This window comes from Monodelphis domestica, chromosome 7 (genome assembly GCF_027887165.1).
Source record: "Monodelphis domestica isolate mMonDom1 chromosome 7, mMonDom1.pri, whole genome shotgun sequence".
Taxonomy (NCBI): Eukaryota; Metazoa; Chordata; class Mammalia; order Didelphimorphia; family Didelphidae; genus Monodelphis; species Monodelphis domestica.
Window position 1 is genome coordinate 44,199,513 of NC_077233.1, and position 11,200 is coordinate 44,210,712.

General features: G+C 35.5%; 1 long non-coding RNA gene across 7 annotated transcripts in view; it reads left to right on the top strand.

Annotated features, from left to right (window-relative positions):
- Positions 1 to 2,911, top strand: part of LOC103097563 (uncharacterized) — an 80,928-nt gene extending 78,017 nt beyond the window's left edge. For 2 of the 7 annotated variants that reach the window (XR_008913406.1, XR_008913410.1), the window contains one exon: positions 831 to 2,907. This is a non-coding gene — a long non-coding RNA (uncharacterized LOC103097563). Of the gene's footprint in view, positions 1 to 830 lie in introns of all 7 variants that reach the window. The other 5 variants (XR_008913409.1, XR_008913408.1, XR_008913411.1 and 2 more) reach the window with 4 other exon arrangements.
- Positions 2,912 to 11,200: the final 8,289 nt, after the last annotated feature.

Here is an 11,200-nt window from a genome sequence, read left to right on the forward strand (position 1 = left end):
GTTTAACAATATAAAAACCATATGTTAACTTAATTTTGATATTGAACTCCTTTATATGAATGAATATTTGTGATATTCAACATCAAACAATGTCTTTAATCTGGGTTTGCATGGAGTTTATTTCTATATTCTTTAAAAAAAATTAAGCCCTTACCTTCCTTCTTAGAATCAATACTGGGTATTGGTTATAAGGCAGAAGAGGTCTAGGTCTAGGCAATGGGGGTTAAGTGACTTGTCTAGGGACACACAGCTGGGAAGTGTCTGAGGCCAGATTTGAACCTAGGACCTCCAATTTCTAGGCCTGGTTCTCAATCCACTGAGCCACCCAGTTGCCCCCATATTTCTATATTCTTATATGAAACAAGAATAAAGTCAAAATGCTCACTCACAAATATTTGGTGGAAAATGATAGGAGAATTTTATAAACTCTCGATGAGAAATATGAATTTATTTTTTATTCCTTGCCACCTAACCAATCAATGAAAATCAATACCTAGGAACAAAATAATTATGTTTTTATACTGGATAATTATGAGCATTATTTTATTATTTATTTTTATATGTTATATACTATGCATATTATATAATAAAATATTATTATTAATTTTATATTATATATCAATATAAATAATTATATATAACAATACTAATAATATAATAATATAAATAAATATGTATAAATAATATACATAATTATGAGCATTGTATTAAATGATAAATGCACTTAAAGTTCAATTATATGTATTGTCTATTTTAAATAATACATAAACTGAATTTTATAAGAACTTCCTCAGATATAACTTTCTTCTCCTTTATCTTTGGAATACCAGCTACACTGTCCAGAAATGCTATTCAATGATCAACTAATGTTGTCAACCAGATGGTCAGAAAATCTACCTGATAGAAGAAAAGTAACTTAGTTGGAGATAAGTTTAAATCAGAAAACAGCCTTACTCCTGCAATAAGAGGCAAAATAAGATTTCTTTCTGCACAACATTTCTGATGGGATATGATGTCTACAAGATGTCTTGTAATGTGCAAGCTCGATGATTATGGTTTTCATGCAGCCTGACATTTGCACGATAGGAATGCAAAAAATCTTAGTATCTTGATCATGTGATTACAAAGTTGATAAGGTGTGATTATGGGGTAAATGAAGGGAAGGTTCAGTGTATAAAAACACAAATGAGAACATGCCATCCATTAGGAATGGATTTGTTCTTTAATGGCAAACCCGTGTGGTGGTTTGGAAATAATTTGATGACAAGTTTAGAAGCTATAAGTACATATTTCCCTTAGAAACAGTAAGAAATTGGTTGCAGTCACTGAACTGAAACCAAAATGACTTTACTCATGATGATGAATTGCTCTAGAAGCAAACATAATTAAAAGAATGCACATGCTCATTATCACAGAAGAATATACATGTTCATGAACCACTAAATAGGAAACACTGATCTAAATAATTACACATCCAAAAAATGCCCCTGAAATATTTATAAGACTTATTATCCCTTCCACCATCTTTATCCAGAGGAAGGGACTTAGAGCTGGAAGGGACTTTGTAATCCATCAAGTCTAACATCCTCATTTTACAAATAAGGAAACTGAGATACAGAATGTTAAGTGACTTGTCTAGGGTCACAAAACTAGTCTGAAGCTGATTTTGAACTCAGGTCCCTCTGATTCCAAGCCAGATGTTTTATCCTTCATAAAACCTAACTGCTCTTTTGGGAGCTGGCTCAGAACAGGACTTAGGAGGGCCAGAGTCAAGAAATGATGAAGCTCTGGTGTTTCTCCCAGTCAAAGTGCTTTGAGACTTCTTTAATATCTCCCAGGCTGACCTGACACTTTTACAGCATACATAGAACTTACTGCTGTCAGAAGAATATATGTGGAGTAAGTTGGGTTGTGTGTAGCAGATATGTCTTGGTGTGCAGCTGAATAGAGGAAAATGCCTCTCTCTGTTTAGGGAAAAACTTGGGGAGAACTGAGCTCTGTGAGCAGGACTGAGAAGATACAAGGAGCCCATTATGTATGATGGAGCCAGGAAAGCTAGCTAGTTTCCCAGTAATGAGAAACTAATATACTGTAGTTCCTATAATTCTGGAACATGGAAAAAACAGCAGGACAACCTGCCAACTACTGTTTGAAAAGCTCTGGGAATAAATAGGCTTCCCCGTCCTCAAACACTGCATAATTCGTGTGGACCTAATTTTAATATATTCTGATATTTCCTTAGAGCAATGCAGGGAAATGGCAAAGGGGTGAAGTAGAAATCTCATTAGAGAGTCTATTTTATGTGCTCTCACACAAGGGAACCCCTTATGTCTTCTGGAATGGCCACCCAGAGATCTTGTTTATACAAGCTTGATTTATTCCAAGGTGGTAGCATTGATCATCTCAGGGACCTTTTAGAGAGTTCACCCTTCACTCTCACCTGTTTTTTCTTAGAACCAGAGACTTGGCCATGAAGTACAGGGTTGAAAGATCTGAGTTCAAAACATACCTCAGGCACTTACTAGTCGTGTGACCCCGGTACCTCAATTTCTTCATCTGTAAAATGAAAATAATAATACTACCCAGCTCACAATATTACTGTGAGGACCAAGTGAGGTAACATATGTAAGAAGCTTTGTAAACCTGAAAAGTGTTATATAAATGTTATCTGTTATTATCTTTATCTCTTTCCCCCCAATTTCATTAATGCCTTCTTTTAATATCACTATCACTTCTTGGTAACCATACATTCCTATTTTATAACAAATAACACCTATTTATACAGTGCTTTAAAGTTTGTAAAGCACTTTTCAAATATTATATAATTTTATCGATACAACAACCCTTGGAGGTAGATGCTATTATTATCTCCATTTTTATAGACAAGGATATAGAAGCTACTTGACTTGTCCAGGGTCATAGAGCCAATGAGTATTTAAGGCAGGATTTGAACTCAAATCTTTTTGACTTCAAATCCAATACTTTCTTCACTGGGCCACCAAGCTGTCTAACCGTCAAAGGAAATGGTTCATTGAAATAGACACTATGACCATGTCTGATAGGGTAGCGTACATCTTCAAACCTGTAGCATGTCTATATTATAGTCTATCACCTCCATGTCAAAGAGAAGGAAATATAATTCATTGAGAATCCCGAATCCTCCCGAATGAAGAATATGTTTTTTGTTAATATGAATTATGATTTTAAAGCTATTTTCTTTCATATTTTGTAAAAGAGAGAAGAAAGAAGAGAAGAGAATAGGGAAAGAGAACAAGATTAATAACTGTTACAGTGGAGAGAACACTCAGTAGTTGTGTGATCGTGGGCAAATCATCATTAACCATCTCTTCTTCAGTAGTTTCCTCATCTGCAAAATGAGTTTGGGACTTGATGGCTATGAAGGTTTCCGCCAGCTCTAAATCTATCCTCCTATAAGGATTGAGAAATCAGGCAGAGAGAGGGAAGAGAGGAAATGATAAATAATCTGGAAAAACTTGGGATATATGAATATTGTTGTCATCGCCTTTAATGTTCTCTTTTGAGAACCAAGAAGCCTTTTTATGTGCCTATTAAGTACCTACTATGTGCTAGGCACCAAGGATAGAAAGATAAAAATGAAAAATTCCCTGCCCTCAAGAAATTTCCATTTTACTGGGATGGGGAGACATACTATAGATACATATAAGAATAAATGCATATACATATAAGAACGTATACAGGTAGTTTTGGGAAATGAGGGTACTAACAGCTGAAGAAATCAGGGGAGACTTCAAGTAATAATCTGAGGCTCATTCAAGTCTCCCTAAGCATCACTTACATCCTCGTGTTCATCATTTCCTCTCTATTCTATCTTTCTCTTTGTTATAATATGATAGCTTTAAATCTTGAGCCTCACTCTATTGGAGACACACACACATCTCTCTCTCTCTATATATATATATATACATATATGTATATATATACACACACATATATACACATATATAAAAACTGTAATAGAGAATAATTAATCACTAAACATTTATTAAGTACCTACTATGTGCCAAGCAACTGTGCCAAGCTCTAGATTAAATTATTTGCCCAAATACACACAGACAGTTATTGTGTCCTGAGACAGGATTTGAACTTGTTTTCTTTACTTCAAGAATAGTGCTGTTTCTTGTGCACCATTTAGCTACACTGTTTTCCTCCCTTTCTTTTTCCATTTTCTCTGTACTACTCACATACCCATAATGAGGCAGATAGACATGCATATATTCCAATTACATCGCTAACAGACTGATAAAGACAGAAGTACTTCATAAGTCTTAAAACAAGATAGACATATGAGTCATTACTAGTATAATGATGCTCATAGTGGTGATTATTAGCATTTTTCTACACCTGCCATTGTTCTGATAGAATGCCCTAATCACAAATATACGATTATAACTTTCATTTATTTCAGATTTACTCTCCTTAAATTTCCTTATAATTTCTTGATATTCTTCCAGAAGAGAATAATAAGCCACCTACTGATGAGACTTTTATTCAGAAATGAAGTGAGATACAGAGCAAAATAAGTAGGAGGTAGGCAGAACATTTACACAATGGCCACATTAATATGGAGGATGACGAGATTAAGAGACATTAGAATGATGGTCAATATATCTTGACTTCAGAGTTCTTATGGAGAAGTGTGTCTTCTGCCTCTGGTAAGATATGTGCTATCCTAGGGATGAGGACTGAGGTATACACTGTCCAACATGGCTAATGTGTTGCTCTGTCTTGATTAACTGTACTTTTTTGTTATAAAGTAGGGTTCTATTAAGACTAGGGGTGGAAAAATTATTGGTAGGTGACGGAATGCCAAAGAAAATAACAATTAAAAATTTTTAAATAGGAAGAAGAGAATGAAGGGAGAAAAGAAAATAAAGGAAGTGACAAAGAAGAGAAGAAAGAAGAAAAGAAGGAGGGAGGAAATGGTAAGGGAAGGAGGGAGAAAGGAATATAATAATGAAAGACAGGAAGGCAAGAAGGAAGGAGAGGAATAAAACGGAAAGGAAAGAAGGATTCAAGGGAAGGAGGGAAGGAAGGAAAAAATGGAAGAAAGGATGAAAAGGAGGGAAAGTAGAGAAGAAGAAAGGAAAGAAAAAAGATTCCAGGAATTTACATTTAACCAATGTTATTCCTTGAGGATTTCAGTGGTTGTCATTTGCTGCATATTAGTAATCAAGAAATTTCCTGGCTCATTTGTTTGCTAGTTATCTTAGTTATGTGGTAAACAATTAAGATTGCTCTAATAGACCCTGGGGATTTAATATTCCTTGAAATTTTATTTTTATTTATTGAATAAATGTCTACTGAAAAGCTGGAACACATGACATTGGCCCTCTTCAACATGTTTCTTATTTCCAGGAAGATGTTCAATATATATATAATATTGCTATTTCATAGAAAATGTCCATCAAAGATATTCAAAAGAACACATTGTGTCCATATTAGGACATCTCTCTCACCTATCTGTGCTTTATAATTCAATCCAATCCAATCCTTCAAGCATTTTTATGCAGTTACTTTGTGTAAAGTACTAAATATATTAAGACAAAGTGAAACCAGTGTCTGACTTCAAGGAGTTATATATATATATATATATATATTCAGTAAGCACACAGCCAAATCTATACTTGTATATATGAAAATATGAGGGAGGGTAGAACACTAATGAGGGACTAATGAGGGATCTGGAAAGGTTGTCCTTAAGACGTGACCTATGAGCTGTGCCTTGGAGGAAACTAGGGGTTCTAAGAGGTGGGGATGAAGAGGACGCATATTCCAGGAATGAGCAGAGCCTATGAAAAAATCAGAAATGGAATACTGTGCCCAGGGAACAGTTTGCTAGAGTAGTCTGAAAACCATCTAGAAGTAGAAATTGGGGCAAGATCCCGAAGCCCTTTGGTGCAACGCTGAGGAGTTTATTTTTTATCCCAGAGGCAATGGGAGATCCCAGAAAGTTCTTGAACTGGGAGTGGCATGGTCAGCCTTGTTTTTTAGGAAGATTATTTTGGTAGTTGTGTGATTAGGCAGCAAAGCAATACAGTGGATAGAGTTCTGTTCAATGAGTCAAGATGACTTGAGTTTAAAGCTGGCCTGAGTCTTACTAGCTGTGTGCCCATAAGCAAATTGACTTCACCTCTGTAAACCTTAGTTTCTTCCTCTATAAAGTGGTAATGATAATCATATCTACTTCCCAAAATTGTTGGAAATAAAAGGAAATATTTGTAAAGTGCTTTGCAAATCTGAAAACCTAGATAGATATTCTAATTGTGGTTCAGTTGTTTTCTAACCTAGGGTGATGGTGGGTATATGAGGGATATTGTAGAGATAGAACTGGCATAATTTGAAAATCTACTGTGTAGGCAGGGGAAGGGAAGATAAAGTAGGAGAAACCTTTCTATTATTTTGAACTTCTTTAAATGCCAGGATGGTGATATCCTCAACAGAAATAGAAAATTTTAGAGAAAGGATTGGTGAGAGAATGAATTCGATTTTGGACATTTTGAGTTTGAACTATACATGGGACGTCCATTTGGAGACACCCAAAAGACAGTGATGGTACCTGTCTTGAGCTCAGCAGTGTGACAAATTACATGTTTCTACTCTAAATACACACTTTAAAAAATAGCACTTTGATGTTCTAATAGTCTATAGTAAAAATAGGAAGAAAAAGAACTATTCTGTTTGAAGTGAATCAAAGCATACCTTCAAAGTAGAGTTTTACACATAAAACAATTCCTTCTCTATAGAAATTTATATTGTTGGACCTTTTAAAAACTTGAAATGAGTTGCCTCTGAGCATAATGAAGAAATTGAGGGGTTTTTATTTAAGTCTAAATCATTCCAAATAGCATAATTCTCTTCCTGGGGGAAAAATTGAGGCTGAGTAAAGAAGAAACACAAATGATAAAATATGTCAAAATTATGTAGCAATGTATGTTCTGTATATCTGCTGCTTCTTCCTGCAAGATTGCTATTGACCCTTGTATAAGTATGACCTACTTGAAAAGAGAGTTATGGCAAAAGGACCTACAAGTTGTAGTCTGATGCTTATTTATTATACTGTAAATAAGGGACATTTTGTCATGGGGAATCCTCTTTGGTTCCAATGCACTAGATAAGTCTGTGCTCTCCTTTCATTCTGTGGCTTTAACTTATTATTGCATTTCAGGAAGGCAGGAGGGAAGGAAGTAAGGAGGAAGGGAAGAAGGACAGGCAAGAAGGAAATAAGTGTTTATTACACACCTACTATGTGTTAGGTATTTGCTAATCACTTTGCAACTATTGTATCATTTGATCCTCACAACAACCCAGGGAGGTATCTTTATATTTAAAATAATTGAGGCTGAGAGATGTTTAGTGACTTACATGGTGAGTAAGTGTCTGAGACTGGATGTGAACTCAGGTCTCCTTGACTCCAGATATAGTACTCTATCTACCATGTTAGCTAGCAGCTATGATAATGTTTGAATATTCAACATGTTGCAACATTTCAGTATTCATCCATATTTTCTTTTTTTTTAAATATATTTTTTAAACCCTTACCTTCCATCTTGGAGTCAATACTGTGTATTGGCTCCAAGGCAGAAGAGTGGTAAGGGCTAGGCAATGGGGGTCAAGTGACTTGCCCAGGGTCACACAGCTGGGAAGTGTCTGAGGCCAGATTTGAACCTAGGACCTCCCATCTCTAGGCCTGACTCTCAATCCACTGTGCTTGCTACCCAGCTTCCCCCTTCATCCATATTTTCAAATCTTGGCAATGGAAGGAAAAAATGTATGAATAGGATGAATATGAGGACTTCTGAGAAATAGTGGAAGATTTATATAACCTGTTAGGTAGTAGAATAAGCAATGAAAAGATAAAAATGTTACCTCTAGTTTCTACTGAATGGATTTCTACTGTATTGACTCTATAATACAAGTGATTTTATACTGCATTGATTTTTATAATTGAGTCTGCATAAAGATACCTTTTTGTATCCATGAGTTGAGTTCAGGAATTTAGATTTCCCTCTGAATTAGATTAAAGACAGTTTCAAAGAAAAGTTGTCTCTCATGTCAATATTTCATGGGATACTTTCTAGATATCTGTTTGTTAAGCCCCATAAATTATGCCTCCAAAAAGATATGTCATCTCTTCTAGCTCGTCTTAGTGTAGTGACAGGAATTTTTCTCTCTTCCAAGGAGTTAGAAAACTTGGTGGTTGTGATCTCCTGGCAAAGAGTACAAGATGCATAAACAATTTATATTTATGTTCCTTACCTATCAGATAAGGGTGTCTGAATGATGGCCCATCTTTTTTAGCATTACAGATCATAGTGTTCTTACCCCAACCCCACAGCCTATCACAGTGATAGTGAACCTTTTAGAGACCATGTGCCATGCCCTGCCCTTCACTGAGTGCTAGGCAGGCCCCCCCCTCCCAATTATCCCACAAAGGAGAGGAAGAAAGTGCTCCCATTGGGCTGCTGGGTAGAGGGGCAGGTGATGTGAAAAAATGTCATCAGGCAAGATGGAAAGGGAGAAGGGAGCAGCTCCTCTCGAGTCCCTCTGTCTTTTGAGTAATGAACTAAGGAAGGGGGCTTGGGTGGACACATTCCCACAGAGAGTGCTTGGCATGCCATCTTTATCACTTGCGCCATAGGTTTGTCATCACTGGTCTATCACCTTTTCTTCACACCTACCAAGAACCCTTCTTTGTTGTGTGTCAATAAAGAGGATCTTTTTGGTCAGGTCACTAGCTTTACCGAGGTTCCCTGTCTGACCCACTTTGCTAGTAATTATATGCATCAGTGTTAATAAACTAATCTTACTAGAAATCTCTGCCTCAGTCTAGCTTTGTTAAATTTACTTCAGATGAGCAATATTCACAAAAATTATATCAATTTAAATGAAAAGACCATTAAAAAGAACTAACATTGATTAACATAGCTAATGAAACAAAGCCCCCACTTCATAGCAGAATGGTCGGGGACTCAAGGACCAACTATTTTACATATTGCCAATTATGGTTACAGTATAGTATCAATTAATCAGAAAACATTTATTAAATTGTTACCATGTACTAGTTCCTGAGCTAAACTCTAGGGATACACAGAAAGGCAAAATTTATCCCTGTTTGCTTAATAGTCATTTTCTTTTGTCACAACATTCAGTCTGCAGGGAAAAAGAAGGTGATATAAAGACAAAAAATGACAATATAATGTATTTTCTAAAGTGTTAGTGCAATGATCTGGCAAGAAGCTAAAATGGGTGAAGTATTGCTGGGGAAATCCCAGGTAGAATTTAGTAGTTAAGAGACAGTATCAAGCTTGTGAGGTACATCAGATTCAGTCAAGGAAGTAAGGTTCAAATTTTACCTCTGCTGCATACTGCCCATGTGACTTTAGGCAAGAGACTTCATACCTGTAAGCCTTAGTTTTTCCATCTATAAAATGAGAGGGTTGGACTAAATAACTTCTCTGAACTCTTCCAGGACTAAATATATGTTCATATATCATTTGATACTGTGATTTCCCTTATTCGTCAGCATCTCTAAAAACTTCTTGCAGTGGTAATATCTTTCTACTCTCTCCTGTGGTTTCACATAAAGTCACAGGAACATAGAATGGCACAGCCAAATGGGACAGTATAGATAACCTAGTCCCAATACTTTGATTTTACAGATGAGGAAACCGAGGCCCAAGTAGAACTTTTTGATTTTATTATCTAAGTTGTGCAGTATAAAACCCTGGATTGGGCATTGGAGTATCCTCTGAGACAATTTTCAAATCTATAAAATGGAGAGTGAGAAACTTGTATGGGACAGCTTTTGGGATCCCTTCCAACTCTTCATCTATGGTCCTATTATTCTTTATATGTTGTTAATTCCCCCAAACAATTCTGTAATGTGCCTCCCTATTTAAGTAACATTGGCAACTCCAATTCTTTATCACAGTACCATAGAATGTCAGAAATGGAAAGGGACTTTAGCAATGATCTCGTCCAATCCCCTCATTTCACAGATGAGGAATCATCAATTAAAGACTTCAAATGACTTGTCCAGGGTCTCATAAGATAGTAAATGGAAATGCATGATTTAATTTTCATCCTCCAATTCTAACAGAATAATTTCTTAAAAGATGTAAAGAAGTCCTCAAAAGCAGTTTGACTATCAATTAATATATTTGAAAGGAAGATAATTAATTTCTCCTCTAAGTTGTACTATTTATGTAGCTATCTACTAAAGATTACAAGAAGTGAAGGGAAAAATAAAAATAAAGAGTGATTGGGTATGTGCCTGCTGTACCAGCAGAGGATGCTGATTCAAAAGCAATAGTGGATTTGGGGGCAAAGAAATGAATTCATACTCTTTACTTGCTTATACTTTTATGAAAATGGGTAGGTAATTTGTGTAAATATAAATTTATGTAAATGGTACTTATAACTCTAAATGATGATTAGAAATCAGAAGCACTAGAGCAAAGTGTCTTTAAATACATTTACAATTCCATTAAGAACTAAATTTATTGTCTTAAAGAGATTTTATATACTCTCAGAGTTGGAATCAGAAGGCACCAGTTCAAATCCTCATTCTGCCATTTATTCCTTGTGGGATGCTACAAAAATCATTAAACCTCTCAGAATCTCAGTTTTATCCTAAGTAAGATGCAGTGATTGGACAGGATGTTCTCTCAAGTACCTTCCAGTTTTAAATCTATGATTTCAAAGTCTTTCTAAGCCTATGATCATATAAATCCCAGTCAAAAGAAATCTTAACTGCATGACTTTAGGCAAGTCATTTAAATCTTTGGATCTCAGTTTCTTTATAAGCAAAATAGGACTAGTAATCTGAATTAATTTTCATTAAGTGTGGATTATGTGACAGTCCTAATACCAAGTTCAAAAAATGAAATAATCTCTATGCACATTTTAATGGGGAAGACAATGAGAGCATATAAAGATGTACATATAGCAAAAACATGAAGTGAATAAATATATATTAATTAGTTGATTACAGGGTAGTTTGAGAGTGAGGGTACTTGCAGTTCAGAGGATCAGCAAAGATTTCATGCAGAAAGTGGTGCTTGAACTGCATCTTAAATGTAAAGAACAAATCTAATAAAGCAAGAGAAAGGAGGGAATAAATTCCAGACCTTTGGAATAATAAAGATAAAAGAGGAAT